Source organism: Balaenoptera physalus (genome assembly GCF_965194825.1).
Source record: "Balaenoptera physalus genome assembly, chromosome: 8".
NCBI lineage: Eukaryota > Metazoa > Chordata > Mammalia > Artiodactyla > Balaenopteridae > Balaenoptera > Balaenoptera physalus.
In genome coordinates, this window is record NC_138887.1 from 111,784,896 (window position 1) to 111,795,278 (window position 10,383).

Below are 10,383 nucleotides of genomic sequence, written 5' to 3' on the forward strand. Positions count from 1 at the left end.
TGAATGATGACAACAGAGAAGCCCAGCAGTGAACCCAGACGATCCCTCTGGCTTCGGGTAAGCTGTTTTCTTCTTTGCTCGGCCCCTCAAGCAGTGGCAAGGAGTTTACGGAGGCTAGATCCTTGATCTCCAGGGAATTAGGATCCCTCTAAACACCTCGGAATATTCAGGGTAGGGGTCCCTTCCAGAAGTTAGGAACCATGAGCAAGGCAGTTCATGGACTAGCATGCCCTTGACCTGTTCTCAGTGCCCAAGTCAGCCTCCCTGGCCAGTTAGGCTCTTGACACCTGGTGATCTGAGTGTTGAGAAAGTGGTACTTGTTGAGTAAATAAAGATCATCTGACAGTGAAGGCACAGGTGAGGCAAGCAAGACCTGCCTTAGATGTTGCATTTTGGGCCACCAGACCCTCAGATGCCCTCTGGATGCCTTATCCTGAGCTATTCAAGAGACCTCCCAGCTGCCTCTCCTGGACCGAAGGCTCAAAGGAAAGAGATGGCAACAGGAAGCGAGTTGAATTCTATTTAATTTGGTGTCTTGAGCTTTGTTCCTTGTAAACAAAGCACCTTCCTTTACTGCAAATCACACATGTGGCTTGCTGCCTCTGCCTCATAGGGAGGGTTGGACAAAAATGTCAGAAGAAAAGAGAAACCGGAGCCCCTCCAGGGCCAGCATGGGCTGAGGACGGTTTACAGGGCTTCCCCTCTGCATTCAAGCCCCCTCCTCCCCACGCGGCATCCCCTCAATCAAGCTGGGGCACTGGACTGCTCAGAGACCCATTACCTCACCCAGCCTTGAATCTAGATTTTGTTAGAAAATGTGTGGTCCCACCAATGCTTCTAAAGCTTTAAAGGATGGATTGCCGAGCTTCTCATGGGAAAGGCTTTATGGACTCTGTGCCACGCCCAAGCCTGTAGTTTCATGGCCGAAGTCATGAGAAGGGCACAGATGGGGGACTTTGGGGGCCAAAGCAGAGGGGAGTTTCTGTGTTTGGTGATAAGAGGAGGCCTGAGCAGGGAGGGGCCTGAGTATGTGACATGAGGAGACGGTATCAGGCTCCAGCCCGCAGGGTGGCTAGGAGCCAAGACACGGGCCCCCTGACCAAACAAGAGGGCAGTCAGGGGGAGGCGCCTTGGTGTGGCAGTGCTGGAGCCCGAGAGGGCCATGGGGGCCGCCCTGAAGCCTGCAGGGGTTCTGTCCTGGTTCTGTCCACCAGGAGGAGGCCTCTGGAGGACTCCAAGCAAGGACCCCGGGGAGCAGGGATGATTTCCGGAATCCAGCCTGTTGTGTTTTCCACTAGCTCCTGCAGGAGAAGGGAGAACATGGGTGAAGGTGGAAGCATCCCCACCTCCTTTCCTCTCCTAAGACTTTACTCGGTAATCCCCAGTCCTTGCAGCCTCACAGGCTAACTGGGAGACTACCATCCACACCCAGAGCAGCGTCAGCCCTCTTTCTGCTCCCTCAGCTTCTCCTTCTCTGACCCAGCGTTCCTGCCATTGTCATTCACACCCCTCATTCTTCTCTTTTCAGGCCACGTCCAGTACCCTCCCACACCCCTCCATCCCTAACCCCGGGAGCGTGGTGTCTCCTGGGACACTTACGTCAATGGTCTTTATTATCACCGTCTGCTGGGCCTCCTTGCACGCCTTCTCAGCCTTTTTGATGTTCTCCGGGGTCCACTCCACCTTGTTCGTGGCCATCATACCCTCCATGGAGCTGTCATGGGCAGGAAGAACAGACACTAGTTGAGGGTTGACTGAAAGCTTTGACAAAATGTGTATAAAGTAGCCTCACTTTTGTTAGCATGAGCTCCATGTTGGCATAAACCACAAGGAATGTCTTACAGCTCAATGGCACAACCGGGAGCTTGGCAGAAGGAGAAATATCATCAGAGCTCAGAGAAGAGAATTTTTAAAAGTGAAAAAGAGAAAGTTCTGACTCTTTAAAAAAGTGTTTCTTAATCTGGGGGCCATGAAGTCCAAGAAGGTTGATAGGGTGACTTCAGGGAAACTATAAATGTCCTGAAATTATATGTGAAATAGGATGTGTCTGCAAAGATGTGCATTTTTCTTGGAAAGGAGTTTCAGCGCTTTCATCAGAGTCTCAGGGAGGCCCCTTAGTCCCAAGTAATTAAGGGTCACTACTTGAAAGTAAACAGTCTTTGAATCAGGTAGTGCATGAGAAAAAGGCAGACAAATACTTTGTACACAAGTGATCTAACTTCTAGAGGTCACTCTTGAGGGTTTTATCTTCCAGGATGACTCACTCTGATGCCTCCTCCCCCAGCTCATGGGCCATGTAGATGATGTCAGCGTACCCCATGCAGCTGGAGATGTTGTTTCGGGGATAGTAGAAGAGAAAGATGAGGCACATCTCATTAATGGTGCTGGGACCCCCCTTGAGAAGAAGAGAGAGAGAGAGAGATGGAGAGACAGAGATACACAGGCATGCAGAGAGAGGAGAACAAGGTAAGCAGAAACTAGATTAGGTGATCATTCTACCAATGAGACTGTTTTCCTTTTCCCTTAACCTTGAGCCAGCTCACTAATTGTTATTTACTACTTCTCACCACACTTGCTTTCTCCTCCTGTGTTTCTAATTGGTGGACAATTATTGATATTATTTCCAAAGAAATATCCCATGTATCTTCCCCATCCTCTACATTTCCATTGCTGTTGCCCTGGTTTGAGAAAAGATGGTTGAGAAGATGAGATAAGATACGGAGTTTCCCGAAAAAGCCACTCCCTTTGAGCTTCCCTGGAATTCCCCATCTCTACATGTCAAAAGCAGAACCCACTCAGATATGTCACATGTTCAGTTCACTGTAATAGGACCTGATGATTTTTTTCCCCTGTGAATCCCCCTAGTGCATTTTCCCCATTCTTCTCTTACGGTGTATTTTACTTTCTAACTTGTGTTGTAATCATTTGTATGGCTGTATTTTCTTCCTTGGAAGCATGTAATCCATTTTGAATCCTACAGGCACTGAGCCATTCCTGACACACAAAATATGGGCTCCTTGTGACCATAATAATAATAATAGCTAACTCTGACAATCTACAAAAAGTCGGGCAATGATCTAGATGTTTTAGGCATGTTCATCAACTCTCCCTCAAATCTTATGAGATAGATAGTATTAATTCTTTTAAGAATTAGGAAACTGAGACACAAGGAATCTGAATAATTTGTCTAAGGTTATAAAGTTATTAATGATCATGTTGACATTCAGACCCAGGCAATCAGGCCCAGAGTCCACGCTCTTAGACACTATCACATGCTTTTCTTTCATAATCTTAGTGGGTCGTTGACAGAGAAAACGGGAATCCTTGTAACCATCTTACAGTCATGGGGATGCGAGAGCATGAAGCCCCATGTGCCTGGGTAATACCATTGGAGAAAGAAAGGGGCTTCAGCTGGAATAATCTGAGTCACGTGATAGCCAAGGCCAGGGATGGGGCTCTATTCTGAGGCTACCGTCATTGACCACGATGGGGAGAGAGGTACTTACAAAAGTCAAGGAGTCGCGGTCCAGCGTCTGGTAGTGACACTCTACCAGCAATTCATCTCCTTGTGCAGAGCGAAACAAAGGCTCAGAGTAAGACACAGAGGGACTGGTACAGTCCTCTTGGCTAACAGTAGTGAGTGCTGACCCTGCCTTCCCCCGACGCCAGCCGTGCCTCCCCCCAGGCTCCCACCAGCTTGATGGCCACTCGAGAAGGTAAATCTCGAGTCTCCTGCAGATTGAAGTCGTAGGAATCATCTTTACAGATTGTTCGGAGTTGTGTTCCATTTCTGGACGGGAACAAGGGGAGGGGACAGGAATAAGGAGAGGATGAAGCAGGGAGGGGGTCTATCAACAAAGAAGCAGCGTGTGCAGTCATTCTGTGGGCACAGATTGCCCATAAAATGAAAAAGCTCCTCCGTCCACTGTCATATTCCTGTCATCACTACTCTAGGGATAGTTCTAGCTTCTCCGACTCCCAACTGAGCATAACGTCATGCCGCAGAATAAATAATTATTGCTAACATTTATTTCCAAATACAGAAGGGAGAGCTTCCAATCCGTGTCTGCCTTACCTGTATTGCACGGCCTGCAGAGTGAGGCCAGCCAAGTGGGTGTGGAGCAGGTAGCCGCAGACCTGGATGTCAGGCACCGGGGCCCCGTTCATCTGTGGCAGGGAGAAGACCACCTGGCTTGTTAGGAACTCTCGTCTGGCCTCGCTCCTCGGTTTCCTCCTTTCATATCTGACACCTTCGTCTTATGACTGAGACACACCCCTTTAGTCCCTACTGGACCTCCTGGCCCCTCTTCCTGCCCCGCAGCCCTGCCTCCTGGCTCCCCCGCCCCATTCAGGTGAGCGATTTTCCTGAGCACCGGGCAGTGGTCATTCTCCAAGTCTGGGGCTCAAGCTGTGCCTGGTGGGTCACACCAGATTTGCGATGGGGAACCGGGAAGATCAGGGGAGGAGGGGTGCCTCCCGGCTTCACCTCTTCAAACTGCTCCTTCTTACACAGCCCGTAGGACGCGAAGGACTCGGCGCCCGGGGGTATGAAGTGGATGGGGAAAGTGAAGAAGCCCAGCTGCAGGACACCCATGTCATATTTGCGCAGCTGCGCCGTGAGGTACACTCAAATCCCCGAGGAGTCGTACACATCTGGTGCAGGAAGGACCAATCACAGGATGCAGGAGACTGTGTCGCACGGTGGGGAGAAAGAGGCCCTGGGAAAGCGGTGGGGGCGGGGGGGGCTGCAAGCAAAAGGAGTAGGCGTGCACCCTGCATCCCCTTCCCGACACCTAGAGGACTCAGCCAGCCTCACCCGCTGCTCTCCCGTAAATGCTCTAGGTGCTCGCCAGGAAGGCTGTGGAGATTGCTGTAGTGAATCTCCAGTCAGACCCACTGGGTGTCCAAAGGCGTCCCAATAGAGATACCCACATCACCTGGAAACTGGTAACTCTATTGGATGGAGGGTGATTTGGCGGCAAGAATGGCTGGGAAGTAGGTGCAGGGACCCGGGCCCGCCCTTGTCTTTTGGCCCTCGTCCCAGACCTCCCGTCTCCCCACCTTCCATCAATCCAACAATCCCAGTTGCCCAACCACACGTGTCCCCTTAGCCGCTGATTTCTCTCATTAACACGACTCACTGTGCCCCCGACAGCCCAGCACACGATGACCTGCAAGCAGAGGGAGAAGGCGGGGTGGGCCCCGTAGCAGTCGCTGATGCCCTTGGGGAGAGCACTGGCCTTGTTGCAGGCGTACCCCACGATGTGGTGCACCATCGTCTCCTTGTGATGGACCAACTTGGGCTCAAACTGGGCGGGGGACGCAGGACAGAGTGTGGTCAAGATCTTCTGGGCCATGTCCTTATGCCCCCTATTCCTTTTCCCCAAATAAAACTATGCCCAGTCCCCACTTCTCTCTCTTTCTCTTTCTCTTCCGTTTCCTCTGTTTTTTTCCTTCCCCAACCTATCATTTCCCCTGCACTCAGTCTGACTCCTCTCTCAGCCCTCACCCTTTTAAAATCCTTTCCTGAAAACACAACACACTTGATCCAGCCGGGAACATCCCAAGACTTTTTACTTTCCCTTAAGAACCTCGTCAGTTCTCTATATTTGAGCATGTGATTTGCCTTGTTGGATTCACTCTCTAAAGAAAACAGTGGCTCCCACAGTGGCTCCCATACTTTTATTTATTCGATCAAAGTTGAAATCACTCAAATGTGAAGTCAGGTGACCAATTTGAGTTTCCTCTAGCCAGACTTTCCTGACTTGACAGCCTTTGGCCGCGTTTCCCAAGCCTGCACCTCCTCCTGGGCTAAGAGAACACAATTCTGGGCCCAGGGCAGGACTTATGCTTTGTTCTTTGCAAACACTTATTAACCAATGACCGTCATCAAAATCGCTGCTGCACTGTGGGGCGTGAATAAAACAGTGCTGGGAGCTATAGTTCTGGGCTCAGGAAATCATGAAACTGCCACCTCCAGCAAACCTGGCCTGGCCCCCATGTTCTCCTGACCACCTCCTTCCTGCATCCTCCCAGCAGTTTTCTGAACACCATCTCTTCAGAGTGAACCATGCCCACTGCCTATCTCAACCACCTTGACAATGTCCTGAAGTCTGTTTCATGGTACCTTGTAGATATGGTGCTTCTTGCTAACGATGGGGAGAGGGAGGAAGGTGCAGGCATACGTGGTGTCATCCTCTGGGATGAGGAACTGGAGGAGGACACACAGAGGCTGAGCAGGTGGTACGGAGGCTCCCGGAGAAACGGGAAGGGACAGGTCGGGGAAGGGCGGCCACTTGAGGGCCAGTTTGACCATCCTCGGGGGACCAGGGGGAGTCAGAGGAACCTCAGTTCCAGGAACGTACTAATATTGGGTGCAAGAGGAAGGTCTGGATTGAGAGGAAGATGGGCAGTGGCTGGAGGCGGCTGGGTGGGAAGGAGGGGTCTTACATCAGTGATCTCCAAGTCATGGATGATGGTGTCCTCGGGGACATCGAGATCATCGGGGTGGACAATTTGGAGCAGGAAGATGGACTTCACAAAAGTACACTCCCAATCCAGCTTCAGAGTGGCATCTGGGCCATAGGCAGCAAGCACCCTCACAGTGTCACTCTGGGGGTGTCAAGGGCATCGAGGTGCTGCAGCCCCTGAGCAGCACTTTGCACACACCCACACCCAACCACCGACACAAGCCACTTGCTCACATCGACAGTGGAACTTATAGGGACAGAGTAAAGGGACAAAGTAGGTGATTAAATAGTTAATCCCACAGGAGACTGTAAGTAGAGAAAAAAGTATGCCAGACCCCTGTAAGTTAATGATTACTCAAGAAAGCAGGTTTACTTAACCACAAAACCAAGCAGGCTTGCTTAGCAACAAAACCATGCCACAGAAGCATGAGACTGCCCCCAAACAATAAAACAATGGTGACATGAGACCCACATCCTGCCCAGTGAGCTCAGTAAGTTAATGACACCTAGGACATGCTCTCTGCACACATAAAAAACAATAATTTATGGAAAGGTGACATTTCAAAGTGAAAGACCCTCACGGTACTGAGACCTGAAATAATTTTTCCATAGTGCCATGACAGTCCTGGCTTGATCATGTTGGGACAAGAAAACTCCCCTGCCCAACCTGGAGGAGGAGCTGATGATGGAAGCTTGTGTCTACTCAAGAATGAGGAAGAAGTTGGTCTTCTCCCCCTCCCCACTTCTCCTTTGATTGTAAAACTGTAGACCACTAGGTTCTCTGGGGCGGCACCTTCTCGCCCACCTGATGGAAGCCTCACAAGCTTCCTATTCTAATAAGTCACTTCTTATCTATCACTTTGCCTCTCCCTGAATTCTTTCTGCACTGAGACATAAAGAACCAGAGCTCCTTGGAGGCCCCCAAAACACCACCTAGGGGTTTCAGAAAGGAGAACGCTTCAGACTGGGGGTCAGAACTAGTCAGGTTCCACTTCTGCCTAGAGGCTGACTTGCTGGCGATGTTGAGTAAGTCACACCCCCTCTCATGTCCCCTCTCTGAGCCTGTGTCCACATCTGGTTCATGACACTGAAGTTCAAGGAGATCAGACAAGGTTCTTCAGGAGGGGACACTAGGGAGGGTGGCATGGGGCTGAGTCAGTGGGAGGCCACCTGTAGAGGGCTGGTGGAATCAGAGGCGGCAGGATTGGGGCCGTGCCTGGGAAGGCTGAGAGAGACGAGGGCCCTGGAACCGAGACTGACTGCCTGACAGGCACGGCCATTCCAGATTGGGGGTGACTTCACCTCCTAGAAGGAGAGGCTGCTTGTGAGCAAATGCTCCTCTCTCCTCCCTCTTTTACCGTGATGTCTTAGTCATGAGGGTCACAGGAGCGGAAGGGCCTGGAGAAGTGCATGGTGGTATAGATGGCGTTTTCTGTCAGTGCCAGCAGCTCCGCGTCCTGGCTCCCGTCCTCCTCCAGAGCATCTTCGTCTACCAGGTGCTCATCCTGGGGTCCAGGGAAGGTCAAGGGGTAAGAACCAGGAGCCCTAAGTGGTCACGGATTCCGAGTAGTCTGGGTCCATTTAGCCCCCCTAAAGTACCAAATTAGCAGAACCCAGGTCTGTATTATTTAATATAATTTGCTCCTAGGACAGAGCATGGCATCGAGGGGGGATTCGTGGGGAAGACGGATGGACGGTGTCTGATGGAGTTTAACCACTTGACCTTGCTTTACTTCTCCCATTTCAAATCTCGTCTCCATAAATCCTAATATTCCTATATCCCTAAGTCTTAAAAGCTCACTTATTCTCTGACCTGTCTATGCTATTCCTCTTCTCATGGGGCTCTTAACATGGACACTTTGCCATATAAATGAAGTTCAGATTGAGTGAGACTGGGAGACGGGTGAGCTGCGTCTTCATCTGTAAAATGGGGTAAGAAACCTCATGGTGATGCTGTGAGGTTTAATGTGCAAAGAATTTGGACCAATGCCTACTTAACCAAAAATGAGTAACAGTTTTAAGCTATTATTGTTGCAGGTGCTGATGTTGTTATTAGATTATTTTATGCTGTGGTCTATTTGACTGAGCCTAAAGGTAACTGAAGATGAGGACTGTGTACCAAACAGCTTTGACTCTCCGCCCAGTGACCTGCACCGAGATCGTGGTCCAGGACTCTCTCTCTTTCAGTCCAATGGCTCCATTCCCTTGGCAACTTAGAGACATGCAGTCTGGAAGACCTAGCTTCAAACTCTCCAATGGACCATTTCTGTAGGGAGAGGTCAGCCATCAGTTGGTGCTCTGGGCCTGTGCCTGGATGTGTTTGGAAAATGCGGATCCTTCCTGGACTCAGAGCCACCCTCCACCCAGCAAGAGACCCTCACGCTTGGGAGGGAGTCACCCTCACAGTCACCGAGAAATAGACATTGCCGTCCGGCGAGACTCCTCCAACAACCAGATCGCTTCCCACTCTGGTGTAGCGATTTGTGATACCCAAGCCCACCCAGCCAGCTGTCCGGACCTGGAGCTCAAAAGTGATGATCTCAGCCTCAAGGTCAAAGTCTCAGTGCAGGAAAATGACATTAGAAGGATCTAGGAATGTGGAATAACGCAGACGCGATGTGGGGCCCAAGTGGTTGCCTTGAGAGGAGGTCGGCAGGGCCGTAAGTAGAAGAAGCCGAAAGAGAAGGGCACAGGCCATGGCTCCTGGGGTCCTCCTTAGATGGACACTCAAGAAGTACAGACTTATATGCATCTCTGCCTGTGCCAGGCACCGTGCCATGGGGGAGGGACAGACTGGGGCTCTTCTGATCTGATTATCTCTGAGTTCAGAGTGGTGCCACTTACATAACTTGGAGGTGTAAGGTGCCCAGAGAAGGTTGCCCTTGCCCTGGAGTAGGGACCTGGCATGAAATTCTGGGGAATGAATCACTCAGTCTCCTCCATCCTGACCCAATACCAGTGTCCTACCTATAGGGACCCTGCAGAATCAAGGAGGTTTTGTTTTTCCCTGCCTCTCCCTCTATTTCTCTCTCTTCCTCCTTCCATTCTCTCCCTTTCTGCCCCCACCATCCCTGTATCCTTGGATGTTCTTACTGAGCGCTCTGGCCTCTGGCACATGTCCCTCACCCCAACTTCTTATGGGCATTTTCTATTTTGTCTCTATATAGAAGTGATGCCCAGACAGGGAGTGGGGGTGGGGCTCCAAGTGGCCCTGCCTTCCAGCCTCCCTACAGTGCAGGAGGAGAGGAGGTGTTGGGAGGGGGGAGGGGAAGGCTGTGATCTCCATCTCCTGGAGGAGTCTTTGCTACTAATCCCTGGAAGGACATGTAGAGGTGAAGGAGCCATAATCAGCTTTCCAGATGGCCACGTCTGGGGCAGCTTCGAGTTTCTGCACATCGCTGGGGAGGGGCAAAGAGGAGGAGGAGGAGGTGGGGAAGGAGAGGGAGAAAATGGGGAATAAATGTGCATTTGCCTTTGGGATGCTCTGCACTTTGCCCTTCCTCCCACAAATTGCCATTTGGAGAAGTCACATTCGGGGACCCTCCACTGGAGTCTTGGCCCACTTCCCTGCTGGCAAGCTCTTTGGTACGAGGCAAACAGTAGAAACGCAGAGGAATATTAAAATATCAGAACACCAGAGTGAAAAGGAACTTTAGATCCACTTGATTTTCCAAAAATTCCAGTCCACTTAATTTTTTTTTTTAAATTACACTATACTAGGTGTGCTTTATTTATTTATTAATGGCTGTGTTGGATCTTCGTTTCTGTGCGAGGGCTTTCTCTAGTTGCGGCAAGCGGGGGCCACTCTTCATCACGGTGCGCGGGCCTCTCACTATCGCGGCCACTCCTGTTGTGGAGCACAGGCTCCAGACGCGCAGGCTCAGTAATTGTGGCTCACGGGCCCATTTGCTCC

The 10,383-nt window shown here is 50.9% G+C and overlaps 1 pseudogene across 1 annotated transcript; it reads right to left on the bottom strand.

The window, feature by feature from the left end:
- Positions 1 to 977: 977 nt before the first annotated feature.
- On the bottom strand, positions 978 to 10,162 carry LOC309665316 (putative DBH-like monooxygenase protein 2; annotated as a pseudogene). The gene is made up of 13 exons (XR_014268475.1): positions 8,881 to 10,162; positions 7,829 to 7,975; positions 6,451 to 6,612; positions 6,128 to 6,211; positions 5,142 to 5,309; positions 4,851 to 4,953; positions 4,487 to 4,653; positions 4,076 to 4,167; positions 3,694 to 3,790; positions 3,507 to 3,566; positions 2,265 to 2,395; positions 1,600 to 1,714; positions 978 to 1,301 (listed from the first exon to the last, which is right to left on the bottom strand). The product of XR_014268475.1 is annotated as a putative DBH-like monooxygenase protein 2 (transcript).
- Between the last annotated feature and the right edge of the window lie 221 nt (positions 10,163 to 10,383).